General features: G+C 53.8%; 1 protein-coding gene and 1 pseudogene across 1 annotated transcript in view; one reads left to right on the top strand and one right to left on the bottom strand.

The window, feature by feature from the left end:
* Positions 1-880, top strand: part of LOC114067509 — a 3,433-nt pseudogene extending 2,553 nt beyond the window's left edge.
* Positions 1-4,227, bottom strand: part of LOC114067506 (acidic mammalian chitinase-like) — a 17,964-nt gene extending 13,737 nt beyond the window's left edge. The window contains exon 1 of the mRNA XM_027903022.1: positions 4,006-4,227. The gene's annotated coding sequence lies outside the window, so the exon portion shown is untranslated. The remainder of the gene's footprint in view (positions 1-4,005) is intronic.
* Positions 4,228-17,507: the final 13,280 nt, after the last annotated feature.

Raw genomic sequence — 17,507 nt, 5'->3', positions numbered from 1 at the left:
CGTGTGGCCCTCAGCTCCGGACAGCCAGAGCAGCAAAACAATCCTCTGCCTTCCCAGCAAAGAGCCCTGAGCCCAGAAAACATGGCTCGTGCCCTTCCTGGCAGGTCACTTGCTGACTTGGGCCGCTCTGCTCTTCTTTCCTAGATCTGCACATTCCTGAACACCGGAGCCACCCAGGCTTGGGATGCCCCTGAGGACGTGCCCTATGCCTACAAGGGCAACGAGTGGATTGGCTACGACAACGTGAAGAGCTTCAGCATCAAGGTCTGCTGGGCCCTGGGGCTGTGCTGGGAAGGTCTGGTGGGCCCTGGGGCTGTGCTGGGAAGGTCTGGTGGGCCCTGGGGCTGTGCTGGGATGGGGGCAGGAGGTTCCTGCGGGAGCAGCTCCCGGGGCTGATCGGGATTTCTCGCCGGCCCCAAACAGGTTGACTGGCTGAAGAAGAACAACTTTGGAGGGGCCATGGTTTGGACCATCGACCTGGATGACTTCACCGGCAATTTCTGCCACGAAGGCAAATACCCCCTGATCTCCACCCTGAAGAAGGGCCTTGGTCTGTGAGCAGCGGTGAGTCCGGGCAGGGACACGGCCTTGGGGTGGTTCCAGCAGCTCCACAGAGCGGCTGTGCCTGCAGCGCCCTGGGCCATGGAGGGAGGGCAGGCACGAGGGGCTGTGACAAACAGAGTCCCTTCCCAAAGGCAAACTGCTCCCTGCTTTCTTTTCAGGCTGCAAGACCAGTCCTCAAGTCCTTGTAGCTCCTGAGCATGGAAGCAACAATTCAGGGGACTGGCCATGAAGACCCCAGTCCTGTCCCAGCCAACAGACCCCTCTGATCTAATTGCACAGCAAAAGAATGATTAAATAAAGCTTTCTGCAAAAGCAACAATCCTCCCTGTTTTAACTCGCCTCATCCTGACTATTTTCATGCCCTGGGCTTCCCAACAATCCTGGTGGCTGTGCCTGGGAACAGCAGCAATTAAAACAGCCAACAGCAGGTGTCGATGTTGCCTGCTCTTCCCAGCCCTTTGGATCGAGCAATTTTCTAGGCGTCTTCTGCTAACATTTCTAGAGGAAATGCGAGTTGCAGGCCAGAAATCTCAGTTCTTGTTCCTCCTTGCTTAATCTGAAATAGAGATCTGAGATTAAGGCGATTTTTTTAGCACTTTCATGTAGAAATGGAGCACTTTGTCCTTGCAAGAGAAAAATGACCAGGATAAAGGCAATTTGTTTCTGCAGGGCTGGAAAACCTTCATGAGACATACAATCATAGAATCACAGACTGGCTGGGGCTGGAAGGCACCTTAAAGGTCATTCTGGGCAGGGACACCTTCCACTAGTCCAGGTTGCTCCACCTTCTTCACCTAAGGCCATTCCCCCTGTCCTGTTTCTCCAGGCTGTTGTCTCCCAAATCTCTCTCCAAGACATGACTGGGTCAGTGTGAAAGAGGAACTACTGACCACATCTGTCCAGAAACTTGCCTAACATTACAACATGTCCGGATGCCTATTAAGACATCAGTCATTTTATGTATCTGCTCAGGAATCACACCCCCTAGAGAAGAGCACCCCAGTGCCTTGGCACAGTGCAGACAAATCCATCCTTTTTGGCCATCTCAAGTGTTAAAGTCACCTGCTTCTGTATCTAACCAAGATATTGCCAGGCTCTCAATGGCTTAACACTGCTGACCTTCTTGGATAAACTGTCCCCTGTCCAGGAGTGTGACAGAACCAGGGAAATACAACCACAGTGTCAGCAGCCAAATATGTGCAGACCTGGCCCACATCCAGCCTGGTCTGTGTGCACTTGCTGAAGCTGCTGTCACTACAATCCAGTGCCTGTAAATGGAGTCAGGAAAAGGCTCTCTCCCCCCTCCCAGTCATGTAACCCCCACACGTGTCCTTGCCTGTGCAGCTCACGGAGCTGATGGAGCTGATGGTGTAACAGGAGCTGTGCAGGGAGGTGGCTGGAAGAGCAGCAGGGCTGGCATCTGCTCAGCTGCCACATGGAGGGCTTTCAGAGGGATTAGGGAGCTGGCCTGGTCCAAATTTCTCTCTGTTCCTCCAAAACAGATTGTTTGGTGTAGCTGCAGGGCACAGGTTGCAGCTGCTGTGAGATCCATCCTGTGGGAAGCCCTGGCTGAAGATCCAGCACCGTTACCTGCCGTGGAACACAGAACCACGGAATCATTTAGGCTGGAAAAGACCTCCAAGGCCATCGAGTCCACACTGTGCCAGGTCCCCACCTTGTCCCCCAGCCCAGAGCACTGAGTGCCACTTCCAGTCTTTCCTTGGACATGTCCAGGGCTGGGGACTCCACCACCAACACGTTCTATCCAGGAGCACGGGATGGGCAGCAAATCTCTGGCATCTGGTTTTGTTCAGATTCATTGCAAGAAAGCCTTAAAGCTCCTCAGACTCCCTCCTCCTGAAGACAATAGGTCTTGGCCAGGAGGCTCCACGCAGACACTGCTCAGGGCAGCCAGGAGAGACTCATCCCTCTCTCTGATTCTCATGACACCAGGCCATTTCTTGAAAGGTCTCTGTTTTTAAGCTGTTTTCCCCCAGTCCCAGCTCCTTCTTCCAACGGCTGGATCTGCTCTGCTTCACACCATCTTCCTCTGGCATTTGATTTCCCTTCCCTCCACAACTCATTGAGTGGAACTGAAGAAGTGCTGATTTTCAGATACCAACCATTCCCTGCTCCCTGGGGAGATTCTTGCCTGCTGCATGCACATTCCCAGAAATACCATCTCTGACTCACTCCGATTACGAAATGCTGCAGCCATTTCCCACCCCTCTACTTCTAGAGTGTAGTTAGTTCACCTTTTGTCCCCGGGGATATTTTACAGGGACTTAGAAGAGTTTTTTTCATGAGGATCTGATGCAGTGCTGCAATCGCCTGTTGTATATCCTTCCCTCACAGCACATCTTTCATCTTTCCTCTTTCTCTCTTGGCACTAAACTGCTATAATTAGGCTCTGTAAACAAATCTCGAGCTTCTCTGATGTTGTGAAACGCTCAAACTCGATTTCTGACCGTCCTGTTCCCCAAATAGACCTTGACTCTGCACTCCAGGCATCTCCCTGCCGTTCCCTGGTGCTCGGGGTGGAGGCAGCGCGTTCTCCACCTCCCTGTGGTGCTGAACTCCGGGGATCAGGGTGCTCTGCCTGCCTGGGAATGGGCTGCAGATCCCCCCACCCAGTCCTGCATCCAGGTGTTAGTCCCTGCATTGTTTCCAGGTGAGAGCAGGCCTTGGGAAGGCTCCTGTGTCCCACGTGAGGCAGATCCACAAATCCCTGCCCTGCACAGGGGTGTCTGTGCCCCAGCAGGGGCGGGTGCAGGGGGGCACAGGGGGCTGCACAGAGGTTGGATGTGCATGGCTGGGACTGCACAGGGGTGTTATTTTAGCTAAGGAAACACCACATGGATAACTGGAGCTTCGCTTCAGCCGCTCTGGATGTTTCGTTATTTTTATGGACCTTTTTGCTCCGTGAAATTTTTTTCATAGTCTGATCTTTTAAAAAATTGGATTTATTAAAGCATTTAATCTTCAAAAATCCACTTAGGACTGGTAACGCATATTACAGCCTGAACTAATGTAATCTATTATTTAGGAAAATATCAGCCCTGAGCACACAGATCTTGAACTCCCTGCAGCCAGGGGGCCAAGTGGCAGGTTCAGTCATGGATCATGACCTGTTTTCCCCATCCAGCTCACCCCGACAATCCCCATTATCTGCCAGGAAAGAACCAGATGCCCTGGATTGGGAGCTGAGACAAGCTGGGAGTACTGGGGGCTAATCCATCACTGCACTGTGGCAGCCACTGGGCTGGACACTGATGTTGGGACACTGTCCTGCACTTCAGCCCAGCGCTCAGGAGGTCTGGTGCTCACCAGGACCTCGGAGCAGGGAACAGGAACTTCCTTCCAGCCCTGTCCTCTTCCCTCTGAACCCCTCAGAGGATGCTCTGCCCCCACACCGCCATCCCAGCTCATCTAATTACTTACTAAGCTCTTTTTCTGGTTAGCCAACATCTGCCCATTTCCAATTAATCCGTGTTCACAAGCTCAATAACCTGAGCCATCTGGGGAGGTAAGAGAGATAAGCTTCCCATTAAACATTTACAGGACACAACAGGAGTACTGAGGCAACTGTTGCTGAGACAACCCAGGCAGGGAGGGGGAGCAGCTGATCCCGTGCCTCCAACGGCCACCGTGCCAGGGAACCAGGAAAACAAAATTCAGGGGTCTAAAAATGGGTGGGGACCCTCACACCCCCTCCCCAGGGTACGAGCTCCTCCTCTCATTTACACCCACAAACGCCCTTGCTTCGTTAGAATAAAGGTTTTTAAAATAATTCAATAGCATTTTGGGCCTTGGAAGTTCGAGCAACCAAATAGCCTTTAAATAAAACATTCGGTCCCGAAGCAGCAGCCCCAGGTGCCCTTCAGCCTACAGGGCTTAAAATAGCCCAGAAGTCAGTCTGACCCCCCCCAGTTCAGCTTTCCTGAACAGGGTGAGACGTGGCCTTAATTCAAGCAGAGACATTATCTCTGTGCCCACACTTCAGCAGCCACTGGCCTTGTTTTGAAAGAACAGTTTTGTTTCCAAATCTCGCTGGATGGGGTTTTATCTCCCTGGCTGCCTCCGCCCTTTTTCCCATTCAAGGTTTCTGGGGCAGCAAGGGAACAAGATCCTTTGCCAGTATCTCCCATTCCCTCAGGTCAGGAAAGAAAGGAGCCTCAGGAATGAACCCAAAAATGGAGAATATTTGAGTTTATCTCAAGATCCAGGGAGAGGGTTGGCAGGTCATGGCTTTCAAGGGTGTAGAGTTTATGGGACCACAAAATTCCACACTTTGGATCCTGTGTCCAGCTCTGGGCCCCTCGCTACAAGAAAGACACTGAGGTGCTGGAGCACATCCAGAGATGGGAATGGAGCTGGGGAAGGTACAGCAGCACCTTTGGCAGAGCCTTCCCTTCCAAGAGCTCCTGGATCTAGGAGGTTTTTGTCCTGGGACAGGGGGTTGGAACAAGCTGATGATCTTTCAGGTGCCTTCCATCCCAAACTGGTGTGTGATTTTGTGTCACTCCGAGCAGATTCAGCAAATAATTCTGAATCTTGCAGACATGGGAGAAAACCTGTTCAGGCTGAGAACTGCGGTGAACTTGAAAGCAACAAAAGTGAAATTCATCAAAGGAACTACCCATTACAGCTGGCTCAGGGCTGTGCTGCAGGGAGGGAACACCGGGAGCCAGCGTGTGAACCCAGTTTGGGCCTGGCCGGGCTGATGTGGGACTGGGGAAGATGCAGGGGGGGCATCGCCCTGGGTTTAATCCTGTATTCCTGGCTGTCACTGTAGGGACTCTCCTGGGGCTGGCCTGGGGCTGAGAGAGCCCTGAGAGGCTGCCAGGGCTCGGGGGGAGAGAGGGAAGCGGAAGTAAAAGTGTTTGTGTTATAATTTCTTGTAACAGCCGTAATTCCTCCTCATGGGGCAGACCCGGGAATGGGGGTGTGAAGGGGCCCCACTTTAGTTTGCTGACCCCTTATTCTGCCCACAGGGAAGTGAACACCCCCTTGTCCCATCCGCAGCTGGGGCATGGAACATGACCTGCTTTCCCCATCCATCTCACCCCCACAATCCCCATTATCTCTCAGGAAAGGTGCCCTGGATTTGGATGCCCTGCTCAGAGCTGCCCTCCGTGCCTCCCTTCCCTCCCTCCCTCCCTCCCAGGCTGGATGCATTCCCTCTTCCAGGCATCCTGGCACCCTGAAGGTGATTCTCACCGGAGAGCCCTTTGTTCCCAGGCCCCTCTCCATAAAAACTGTAAGAGCAGCCTGTGCTCCCCCCCCCCAGCAGCACCCCGGAGCCCCTGGGGCTCCAGCGCCTGGCTCACGGAGGGATATCCATCTTTGGAAGTGGCTCTGCTCCCCAGCCCCGCTCCCCCTGCCCTCGTGGGAGGCTTTTGCTGTGCTCTGTGGCTGCTCCTACGTCACTTGTTTTGCAGAAGCTCTCGCCAGCTTCCTGCTGAGGAGCTGGGCCTGCTGACGTGCGGGGAACAGCCACGTCAGGCAGGGCCGGGAAGGGAAACGCGGCCCTTTTTTGGGTGCAGACGAGAGCAAAGTCCACTGGAGAGCTCAGGGGAGGGCTGAGATTTGGGAACAGCTGGGCTCTGTCAGTAACTCAGCACTAAGAGCTTAAACAATCCCCAGGATAAACACACTCCAGGACTGGCAGACCTCACTCCTTTTTTTTCTTTCTTTTTTTTTTTTTTTTCCCCTCAGCTCAGCACAATATTTTCCTTTCTCTTTTAAAAACGTTGTTTCACTGCTAATAATTAATTTGAGTGGAATGCTCTTCCAGAGTTATATTTGGATTTGCTTCTCCAAGGGCGCTCCCCCGTCCCAACCTCTCTAACGCAACTGTGTCGCTTTTGGAAGTGGAAAGGGTCGTTTGCCTCCCACAAAACTTGGGAGTTTCATGTCCCGAGGCAGAGACTAAAACTGGGGCACTTTTGGGGGATCCAGCAGGCTGTGTGTGTGGACAAAAAGAGCTGGAGTAGCAAAGCAGAACCATTTCATACCCCAGCTGCAGTCTGGGCCTTTGAAATGCCTGGAAAAGGGGGATTAAAAAAAGAAAAGGGGTGGAGGGGGGATCAAATCAAGAGCACGCTGACAGTGGTGTGCTATTCAGAGCAGGTTACACACATGCTCAGGTATTTGGAAATCTGAACAGTTTGCAACAAGTCTTTAAGACAGGCTGAAGTCAAATCCCCACCTGACTGCTCCCCAGCTCCTGGGAAAACCCCAAGCCAGACGCAAAATCCCTGGCAAAGCACCTTTCCCCGGCACACATGTCCTACCTGCCTGGCAGGGCTGTGCTCTCCCTGCCTCCCCTGCAGCTCTGACGTGGCTGCAAAGTTCCTCCTTTCATGTGGGCGGCTGTGAGATAAGACACACGCTCTGCTCTGTGCCTACGTGGCATCGCTCAAAAATAAAGAAAGAAGAGGGGGGGAAAAAAAAAAAAAACAAACCAGGCTGCCACGGTTACAGGGCTGGGAGGAGGAGGAGGAGGGAGTCACCTGGGAACAGATCCCACCCTGGCAGAACCAGCCCCAGCTGAAGGGCAGTCACGGTGCTGCCACAGCGGGAGATGCTGCTGGGCTGGAAGGTCCCTGGATCCCAAACCCCGGGGCCTCCCCACATCCAGGAGTGTGTTGCCATAAGTGGGGATCACACCCAGGGCTTTCATCTTATCTGGGAACCTGCTGAGCAGGGTCAGAGAGCAGGAGGCACACTGGGTCCGTGGGGAAGGCTGCTGCTTTTCTCACGTTGGTCGTGGTGTGGTCAGAACCTCTTCTGTCCCACGTGTGATGCCTTTCTTTGCATAGCTAAAGCTGCACGAAGTGTCATTAGGCAGCCCCGTGTAATTAAGACAATTATGTAAGGTAAGCACCCCACAGAGTAATTGTGGCCAATTTTTAGCATACCCAGGGGCATTTATAGAGTCCAAGGTGGCCCTTCAGATGATTTACCTGCTTACATGTCTCTGAAGCACTCAGATGCCTCTAAAGGCTGCATTAGACACACAGCTTAGGTGTGTCTCAGGTGACACCTTTGAAGTGGACATTGTTGTTCTGCTCCTGCTGGGAAAAAGCTGGCTGGAGAAGAACTCTTTTTTTTCCCCTTCCTTCTTGAGAAAAAAAAAAATTATATGTATATATATATAAAAGGAAGAGGAGTTTTATGTCTTGTTTCAGTTCTGTAGGAGATGCAACCTGAGACTCTGGGTGGGAGTGATCCAGGTCCAGGTGGGACACACCAGAAGGAGGGATTGACATGGAGAGCTGTCACCCCACAGGACACCATGGGTGGCTCTAGGCAGAGGCTCTCTTGCTGCCTTCCTCCCTTGCTGTTTGGGCAGAAATTCCAGCCAAGTTCTGAGAAACCTTCCCAAACAAAATGGTCCTGTCGTGACAAAACTTCCTCGAAGTGTTTGGTTTGCAGTGGAAGGATCTGTCGGTTCTCTTGCAGGTTCCTCCTTCAGATCCTGCTCTTTTGAGCTCTCTGCTTTCTTCCACCCTTTTCCAGGTTCCTCAAAGCCATCTCTGTCCCTCCCCTGCCTGAAGACTGACCTGTGCTCACAGCCTGGGGCTGGTCATATCCTCATCTGCATCCCAGCTCCAAATCTGGAGTCCCCCCGTCCTCGCCCAGAGAAACACGAGCCCAGCTCTGGCTAAAACAGAACGTCAGCACCTGATCCAGAGTCACCCGAGCACTGGGAAGGGCAGCATAAGATCCCGAGGCTGCAGCAAGTGGTAGGTTGGGAATTATTGCATCAGTGCCCCCAGGAAGAGCCTTTCTGGCTGTGCTTGGAGCAGGGGGTGTCAGAGTGACCCAGCCCTGGGGTACAGCAGGGGGTGAGGAAAGGCTGAGCATCCCCCATGGTGCTACAACACCTGCTACAGCACCACCCGGGTGTTCTGCTGTGCTGGTGTCCACACTGGGAACTCCAGGAAAATTGGGGAGTTTCATGATTTTATTAGCTTCTAAAATGTTTAAATTCCAAGCGGGTCTTCTACCCTCTCCCCACCCCAAAACACGCACCAACATCCCGAAGGGAAATTTGTTTTTATTCTTCATTCTCCGCTTCCTCCAGCTGACTCCTGTGTTTCAGAACCTGAGCGTGGGTCTGCAGAGCCAGTTCCTGTTTGCAGTTTTCTGCTCAGCAATAACCTTTCTTTAATTAAAGTCTCACCCCTTGCAGGAGGGCAAGGAAAGCTTCAGACATGAGGAGACTTGTGCCGAGATCTCAAGCGCCGGCAGCTCCAGGCTGGAATTTCTAATGGGGGAGCACAACAGTGGGAGCACAATGTGGCCTTGCTAGAAAGAGGGAAAACAGCCATTTACGGCTGACAAGTGTGGACAGATGCCAAGGAAAGGCCCTCCTGGGCTCTGGAGCAGGCAGGCTGAGGGGTGGCAGTTATTCTTAGCTCTTTGTGTGATCAAGAGGCCTCCGGTTGCCTGGTCTCTGGGAGAGCTGCTCCCCTCAGGAGCACTCCTGAGGAGAGGGAGTGGAAGGCTGGAATTTGAGACCCTTTTAAGGTCTGTTTACTCTTCCAGCCTCCGCAGATTTCAAGGGCATGTACAGGAGGCCAATCTGAACTGGTTATCTCGGGGAGAGCTGCAGGCACAGGAGGGAGTGCAGATCCCAGGAGCCCTGTCAGCCACGACTAATGGGGCACATGGGAACAGCTCCCTGCTCCACTGGGCCATTTCCATCCCGAGTGTCCATGATCTAGGCTGAGAAAGGCCCCTCTGGGATCAGAAGAAAACAGTCCTGTGTGTTTTCCTACGGCTGTTGCTCCAGGGAAGTTGGAAGGAGATTTTCCCCTCCCTTCCCCTCTTGAGCAATGTTTGCTGCGGGGAGACCTTCCCAGCATCCATCCTCTTTCTGGCAGGAGCTGCCTCACATCAACATTCCCAGCTCCTTCCCCTCCTTGGAAATGCACCTTCCCAGGCTCACAAGTCTCCAGGTGCTTCCAGAATGGGAAGTGAACCTCCCTGTGCCTCAGGAAACTGAGGAATGGTGAGCTTGGAGCAGGCAGGTGGCACAGCAGGATCAGCCTTATGGAGAGTGTTCCAGCCAGCTGGGAGGAACGGGATGGGGACAGGAGGGATTTCAGCTGGCTGCACACCTTGGGATGGATAGTTTGCTTTTGATCCTCCAGGAGGCTGAACAGAGTGGAGAACCTCGATGGATGTCCCCCCAGCCCTGTACTGGAGGTACAAAGGGGCTCAGTCCCTGCCTGGCACCTCTGTCCCCGTGCCCTGCCTCTGTCAACAGACCCAATTGTGCTTCCCCAGCTGTCAGGAAGGTTTCTCCAGAGCCCTGTGTGCAATTCCCTCTGCGTGGCCTCAGCCGAGGCTCAGCACGGGAAGGGAAAAGTGAGTTATTGTCCTCACTGTTTTTCCAACCCTTTTGTTTTCTAAGGAATGTGGCTGCAAATCCCTGCTGCCAAAGCCTCTGGAGAGTCCTGCTGTGACGACAGGCCTTCCCTGGGGCTGCTGTGCCCAACAGGGAGCTGTGTCAGTGAGGATGTTGTTTCTTGTGCAGCCGGAGAGCTCCTCCCCTCCTGACACAGCTCACCCCCCTCTCCATCCAGAGCCTTCTCTTTTCCTTTGCACAGCCTTTTTCTCGTGGGCAACAGTGTCCATGTGCTGGATTTCCAGTTGTTCTTGGCACAGCTGAGCCACCCTGTGTCTGTGTCTTGGTGCCTGCTCAAATTCCAGAGGTGCCGAGAGATCCCAGACGGCTCCGCTGACCTCCCTGTGGAGACAGGGACATAGTTGTCTGGGGTGGGAGTGGGACTGTCCCTGCCACTACTGGTGGGTGGGGAGGGGCAGGGCTGGAGTGCTTTGGCTCCCCAAAGCACTAATTATGGTGTGAGATAGTGGTGCAGGACAACCACTCCGAGGATTTTTTGGGAACGCTGCTCAGCAGCAGTGGATGGAGCAGCCTGGGACAGTGGCTGGTCCCTCAGGGTCACCTCTGCCCTTGCAGTGTCCTTGGGGCCATCACACCCCTGGCACACCTCAGGGCAGCCTCCTGGACGCTGTTGCCAGGATATTGAGGTTATGTTCAGCTCAAGCAGGTTTAAGTGTTCCTGGTTCGTTCCCAACCTGCTTCCACTCTTGGGCTTTTGTAAAATGAGCCCAGAGTCCTGAGCAGAAATTGAGCAACAGATGAAAACCTTGGACAGGCACCAAGATCTGACCTGAAAATGGCTCAGGAATCCAGCTCCCACCTCCTCCCCTCGGCTGTACGCAGATAAAATCATGACTCTCTTAATTTCCTGAGTGGAAAAATGCCCCCAGAGCCTCTGCCAAGGCCTTGCCTGTTGCTGAAACACCAAAATATGAAGAGGGAGCTCATGTGCTGCTCCTGTGAGCAACAGACCTGAAACTTGGGGTCCAAACCCAGCCGAACCCTGTGTGCAACCCAAACCCGGGGTTTGGAGTAAATGACCCCTGCTTTAGCAGCTGCCACCTCCCTCCCTGCTGCACACCCCCAGCTCCAGCTCCGAGCCCACATCCCAGCTCTGAGTCCACATCCCAGCTCGGCTCTGGCCCCCCGGACTTTCTTGAGTCGCAGAACGTTCTGTGGGACTCTGCAGGGTGGAGAAAACCACATCTGCTTCCTCCTTGGAGGCTGCCAGACAGACAGGAACGTGTGAGGGCTGATCCCGAGCCTGCCCGTGCTCTGGAGCTCAGCCGGCCCTCGGTGCTCCCCGTGGAGCAGCTGGGCTGTGGTGGGGGAGAACACGCCGCTCGTGGGTGAAATCGTGGATGGCGAGGAGCTTTGCAAAGCCCTGCAGGGTGGGTCCCTGTGGTACACCCTGCCCCTGCCTCCCCCTGCCCAGGTGCAGCACCCCACCAAAAACCAATTAGCCACCTCTGCCGGGGAGGGCGAGGAACCCTTGGGAACAGCCTAGAGCGGTCCTGCAAGAGTCCACCTGCTACCCAGGAGGTATCATCTCTCCAAGCTGGGATCAGCTTGGGAAAAGGCACCACCCAGATCTAAGCTCTGGCAGGGTGTTGCCCCGCTTTATCTGGGCCTCTTTGTGCCCTAATTGCTGTTTGCAGGGACTGGGAGCTTTGCTGGGCCCTGGGAAGCGATGGCCTCTTTCATATTTGTGGGTGTAGCCTGAGAAGAACCCCAAGGACCTTCTCCCACTGTCCCTGCTCTCCCACGCCGGGGCCTGGGCACGCTGCAGCTCTCCCTGGCTGGAGCACACAAGTCCACCATGGATTTGCAGCCTGGGCACAGGGAGAGGGGTGGATTGGGCAGAGCTTTAGCTGTAGATTATTCCTGGCATAATCCACACTGTGCAGCTGAGCTGGGGACTAAGAAGTGGGCTGGTGGGGAGGGAGAGGAGGGGAAGCCGGATCCATCTGGCCAGATCCACAGTCTGTGAAGGGAATGAGATCTGGAGCCAGCCCTGACCGGGTCACCGTGCCATGAACTAGAGCAGGCCCAAAGCTCAAGTCCTAAACCTACTTCTCCTCTCTTCTGCTAAGCAGCACCTGCTACACTGAGTCTTTCAAGTCTGCTGGGACTGACTGGATCCCTTCAGCCTGGTGGGAAAGCACAGAACTTCCCAGAAAGATCCCATTTTCTGTTTGACATTGTGTCATACAAAACCCTCAAGCACAGGACTCCGTGGTGGCAGCTCAGGTCTGTGGTGCCACAATGGAAATCCCTTTAATCTGTGACCATCTCCTGCTCTTCCCCTCCGAAATGGGGGTAAATAACCCGCTTTTCACAGCCTTTCAGAGAACACATTCAAGCCCAGCAGAGACTCGGGGCGGCTCTGAACAGGGTCAGTAAATTCACTTACCAGCTGCTCCAGCCACAGAGCCTTTGGTGCTCCTGCCCTTGTTTTTGTGCCGGTGATTGGGGTTGCCATGGAGCTGCACCAACGTTCCCCTGGGTTAATGCTTTATAAGCAATAAACGCAGATTTCGGCAATGTGCTGCCTTGGCAGCTCGTCACAGCCTGGCTGAGCTGGAGTTTGGCAGCCGAGTCACATTCTCACCACCTAAAAAATCCTGTCTTGTGGTTTCAGCCAGAGGGGTTTGTTGTTTTTGGGTTCGGGGTTTTTTTTTTTTTTTTAACTTCTTGTTTCTAAGAAAAGAAAAAAAATCCCTTTTTCGTAGCACGGCTGCGCGTCAGTGAAGTGTGAAATCCCTAAATATATCCCTCCCTTCAGCCTCCCTTAGAAGGAAAGGTGTGAGAGAGACCCAAGGGGGAAGGTTTGCCCCAAAAACGCTGGGAAAGGGGAGGAATGCTGGCCCCTTATCCCACTATCCCAGCGGGCAGCAGCACCGGCACAGCTCCCTGTGTCCTGCCTGGCTTTGTGGCTTGGAACAAGACACGGCCTCTCTGGCCTGGAACAAGACATGGCACCTCTCAGGCTCAGTTTTTTGGCTGTGCTGGCTGTGCCTCTCCCACGCCAGACCCTAAAACTCCCCGAGGATGGTTGTCCGTGGGTGGCTTTGCGGTGCCGAGGAGGATTTGGCGCCCATGTCCCGAGTTATCCATGGGCTTGCCACCAGTTAGTGGTGGGTTTACCTGTTCCCAGGTGTGGGGAGGACAATGGTGTTTTGACTGGAGTCAGGATTTATTCTGGGAGTTTCCAGAGGGGAAAGAGCAGGGCCTGGCTAGGCGGCCACACCCCAGGGTGCTGCGATAAGGGACAATTACCGAGGGGCAATTGGCCTCTGCGGCCCATCTGTGCCTCACACGTGCTGTTTACCCTGGGCTGGAGGCAGCACTGGGGGAAGATGTTATTGCCAAGGGCTGCTGAAGGGCAGAGGGGTGGAGCAGGACCAGGGGGTGTCCAGGGCACATCTCATTGCAGCTCCTTATCCCAGAGCCCCTCTGCTCCTTGTTTCCCAGAGAGAACCAGGGCTCTGGACTCGTTTTATCTCAGAAACCAACAAGCCTGAGCCAGGCTTTACAGCTGACAACTTTCCCTGGCCCTGACTGAGCAAACAGCTCCATCCTCACCGTGCCCTGGGTCCCCTGGCCCTGTGCCAGGGTCCCCCCTTCTACCCCCTTACAAGGACAGAGGTGGGTGGAGGCGGTCACATCCTGCAGAGAGGATGTGGAAAAAAAACAATAACCAGATGCAAAGAACAGGAAACCACCTCTGAAATCAGCGTGAGGTCACCTCCACACCTTCCCCACCGAGGCGGCTTCATGGGGAGCCAAAGTCTGAGGCTTCATCTCCGCTCCATAATATTGAGCTCTGAACAAATGTCTTCTTGAACCATCGACATGGTTCAGCAGGAAGCTGCTAAGACCAAGGAGAAACCCTTCTGTGGCAGCTGGAGCTCAGCACCGGTGGAAAACTAGGTCCAAAGTCCTAAGGAGTGTGAAGAAAAGCAACGCTTTCTGCTGTTAGTCCCTTGGGTACAGCAATGTTTGCTTCCCAAAATACTTCTGGACAGATATGACAGGGTCAGATAGGTTGTTTTCCATGAGGGAACAAGGCAGGCAGCGAGGAAAGTGGATCAGAGGGAGGGTGTTCTGCGAAAGAGGGCTCCGAGGAACGCCGTGGTCCCTCGCTGTGCCCCTGGGCTTGGGCTGCAAAAGCCACTGTGTGCAAATGCTGTGGGGAAATCCAGCTCCCATCCACACAGGAGCAGAGGGGAATATTTAGAGCTCCTTGGAAGGACAGATGGAACTGCCTGGACATGCCCAAAATGTGTCCTGACATGTCCTGCCCGCACATCCCAAGGTCCCAGGAGCCGATGCGGGGTCTGGTTACGGGCGAACAAAGGGTCCGGCTGACAAAAGACATCCAGGCACCAAAATAGGTGTGGGGGTGCTGAGCAGAGCCCAGTGCCGTGGAGCCAGGGGGGAGATAAGCTCTGAGGAGCCTGGTCTGCCTGACCTTGGTCTGGACTGCCGGGAGGGGAGACGTGCTGGAGAACATGGGCTGAGGGAGCAGCTCGCAGGTTCACAGGGGTTTGTTTTCTGTCCCTGTCCTCCCTCTCCCCCCCAGTCGCATTTCACACGGTTCAGTCACAGACCTTATTTCACAACTTTGTGTTTTGAAAGGACATATTAGCTCTAAGTGTAGGCTGGGCTTTAGAGTCTTGCTTTATTGTTTACCCTGCCTGCTAGGCCTGTTTCTGGGGTCAGACCCGGGTTACCAATTACAGCTGTGATTAAACATATTAGCCCAGCTTACCCCTGGGCTTTTTTCCCCTTAAATTCCCAGTGATTGTGCTTAACTGGTGTTAGCAACCAGGTGGCTGCTGGCACTGCCGGCACAGTTGTCTGTGCCTCCTCCGGCACAGCCACGTAATGAGATTTGAGCCGGCCCAATACATCTATTATTTTTACAGTTCTGGACTGTTCCCAGGGACTTTTTTCCCCTCTGTTAACCTAAAGAAAGCCAACCCTTGGCTCCTCAGGTCTCCATAGATAACCTCCAAACCCTCCCCAAAGGCTGGGGGCAGTGACAGCTCGTTTAGCGATCTGTGGGACACGTCTAATGAGCAGGGTTTGAATGTTAATTCTTGATCCTGTGGAACTATTTTCCTGCTGGTAACAGGGGGTGCAGACTCCCACTGTGGCCGTGTGACAGCTCTGACGGTATTCGAGGACAACCTGAAACTGGGGTTTGTGTCTCATGCCCTATAAACTTGAGCCCAGCAGAATTAAGGGTGTCGTCACCCCCAAAAAAGCATAACGAGCCCGAGTGCAGCGTGGGAACTGCTGCCTTTTGGGTGAACATAAAACACCACGAGTTGCTGACTTGCAAAGCCTCAGTCCCCGTGAGCAGCCTGGGCTGTCCCTGCCGAGTTTTAACCCTTGATTGAAAGCCAAATGTTCCCCGTTTATTGTAAAGTTTCCAGCTCGACTGGTTTGGAGCCTCATTTGGATAAACAGGCCCAGAGAATTTGAAAGCCTATCCAAACTCCTGATTCCTGTCAAACCAGTTACAGACCCAGCCTGGCCAATCGCTGGGGAGAAGTTTATTGGGTTTGAGTTGGTTTTTCTTGAGTTGAAATCTAAATGCTCTCAGCCATTTCCAGCTAAACACAGGGCGGAAACTAATCCAGCCAGAACAGCATTAAACTCAGCTCCAACTTCTCTTTTTAAAATGAATTTTATTTTCTAATTGTTTGTTTGCTCTGTAACTCCTCAAAGCAGTTTGAAAGCGTGCATTAAGCCTCATGCCCTGTCTTTAAGAACTGCAGTCTTGTAACAGGGCCAGAAATTATGGGCACATAACCCGCTTAGAGGTCCTTGAGCTCCACAGGAAATCTCCTATTGGAAGGGCTTAGCAGAGACAATCAGATTTGGGAGCCCAGGGCCTGCGTCCCACCATATGAACACACCCCAGACAAAGGCCCTGAGCTGGGCACTGGGAGCCTCTGGAAAGGTGGTGACTAAGGATAAATGGAAGATCTGAATTTGGAGAATGGTGCCACCACTTACTCCATCCCTGGCAGAGCAGGGGGGACCAGGGGAACCTGCCGGCCCAGGGTGGCTCATCAGCAGCACTTAATGAGCACGGTTACCCCTAATGGCAAATAAATAGCCCTGGCTATTAGAGCTATTCTTGGCAGGCTGGAGGACAGAAGACCTTTTGCTACAGCTACTGTCCAGTGACTCAGGGCTGGGTGATACCATCCAAGTATTCCTTCTGGATGGGAGAAACAAGCCCTTCTCCCTGTTTCCCTGGTTTTTCGCCGTGGCTTTTCCTGCTGTATTTGCACAAGGATGTCTCCCACTGGGATGGCTCCCCTGCTCCCTGGGTTTGTGCTGACGGTGGCTGTGCCCATGCGCTGGGAGCGTGGCTGGCTCACAGCACAGGTGTGTTTGAAGCACTGGGGCTGTGCGTGGACAGGCTGGGGCTGGCTGTTTATCCAGCCTCATCCAGGGGCCTCTGGCTGCAGGATAACTAACCCCCTGCAGCGTGCTGGGCTCTGGGTTTCACAGGCCCCCACGGGCTCTTTCATGTGTGTTGCTGACTTAAGGAGGAAAAAAAAAAAAAAGTCCTTAGACTTTAATCCTTGGGTTTATTTCAAAGCTTACAAAGGCAAATCTGGTTTATAGCAAGAGATTTGCTTGATTTCTTCTGCTCTGTGGATGAATGGAGTGGCAGATGGAGCAGGGAGGGGAGGACTAGGGGACCCCTTGGCTCTATCTCCTTGCAAGCTTGACCCCACCCTGTGCCTGCTGCACTTGCTTTTGAGCTGCACAGAGGACGAAACGGGGTCAGCACAGAGCCCTGCTTGGGCAGGATCTGTTATACCCACCTCTTCGATGGCTTCAAAACCCATTTTCTTCCTCTGAGCTCTGGCTCAATGGTCACACTTTGCTGCACAGCCACTGGCTCGTCCTTCGGGTGTGACACCCCGTGTGCCGTGTGTGCACCCAGGAGTGACAGGGGTGTGAGTAAAACGAGCTGCAGACTGCAAGAAAAGGCCTCAAAAAATCCTCTTAGACCCTGGAGTCATGGGGAATAACTGGAGCTTGAGAGCTGCACCAAGAGGTGCTGGAAAGGCTCCAGCCCCGTCTGTGACGTCCCCCCTTTTGAGGGGTTTGGGTGGGTGATGCTCTCACTGCCCCTTGCCAAGCGTGGTGCCCACGAGGGACAGGACCCCGAGGGGCTCAGGGAGAGCCCCACTGAAGTGGGATGTGCTGGGGCTGAGCAGCCCCAGGTTCATCCTTATCAGGGAGCACCTAAGTGACAGGAGCAGCACTGTGGGAACGCTGCTCTGCGGGCACAGGCAAATCCACAGGAGCTCCTGCCCTGCCTCAGCTGCTCCAGCTGCACCCACTGCTTGTGGAGATGCCAAATGAGGCCCCAGCCACAGGAGGAGAAAGAGATCTCACTGGGGATCACATCAGAGCTGTGGCTTCAGATCCTCCCCCAGTGCACGCTGAGGAGGCATCTGGGGCCGGGAGACAATGGCCTGGAACA

This window comes from Empidonax traillii, unplaced genomic scaffold (assembly GCF_003031625.1).
Source record: "Empidonax traillii isolate 1590-97213 ecotype Southwest subspecies unplaced genomic scaffold, ASM303162v1 scaffold925:size245191, whole genome shotgun sequence".
Lineage (NCBI taxonomy): Eukaryota > Metazoa > Chordata > Aves > Passeriformes > Tyrannidae > Empidonax > Empidonax traillii.
Note: the sequence above shows the minus strand (reverse complement) of the source record. Positions and strands in the feature narration are given on the sequence as shown.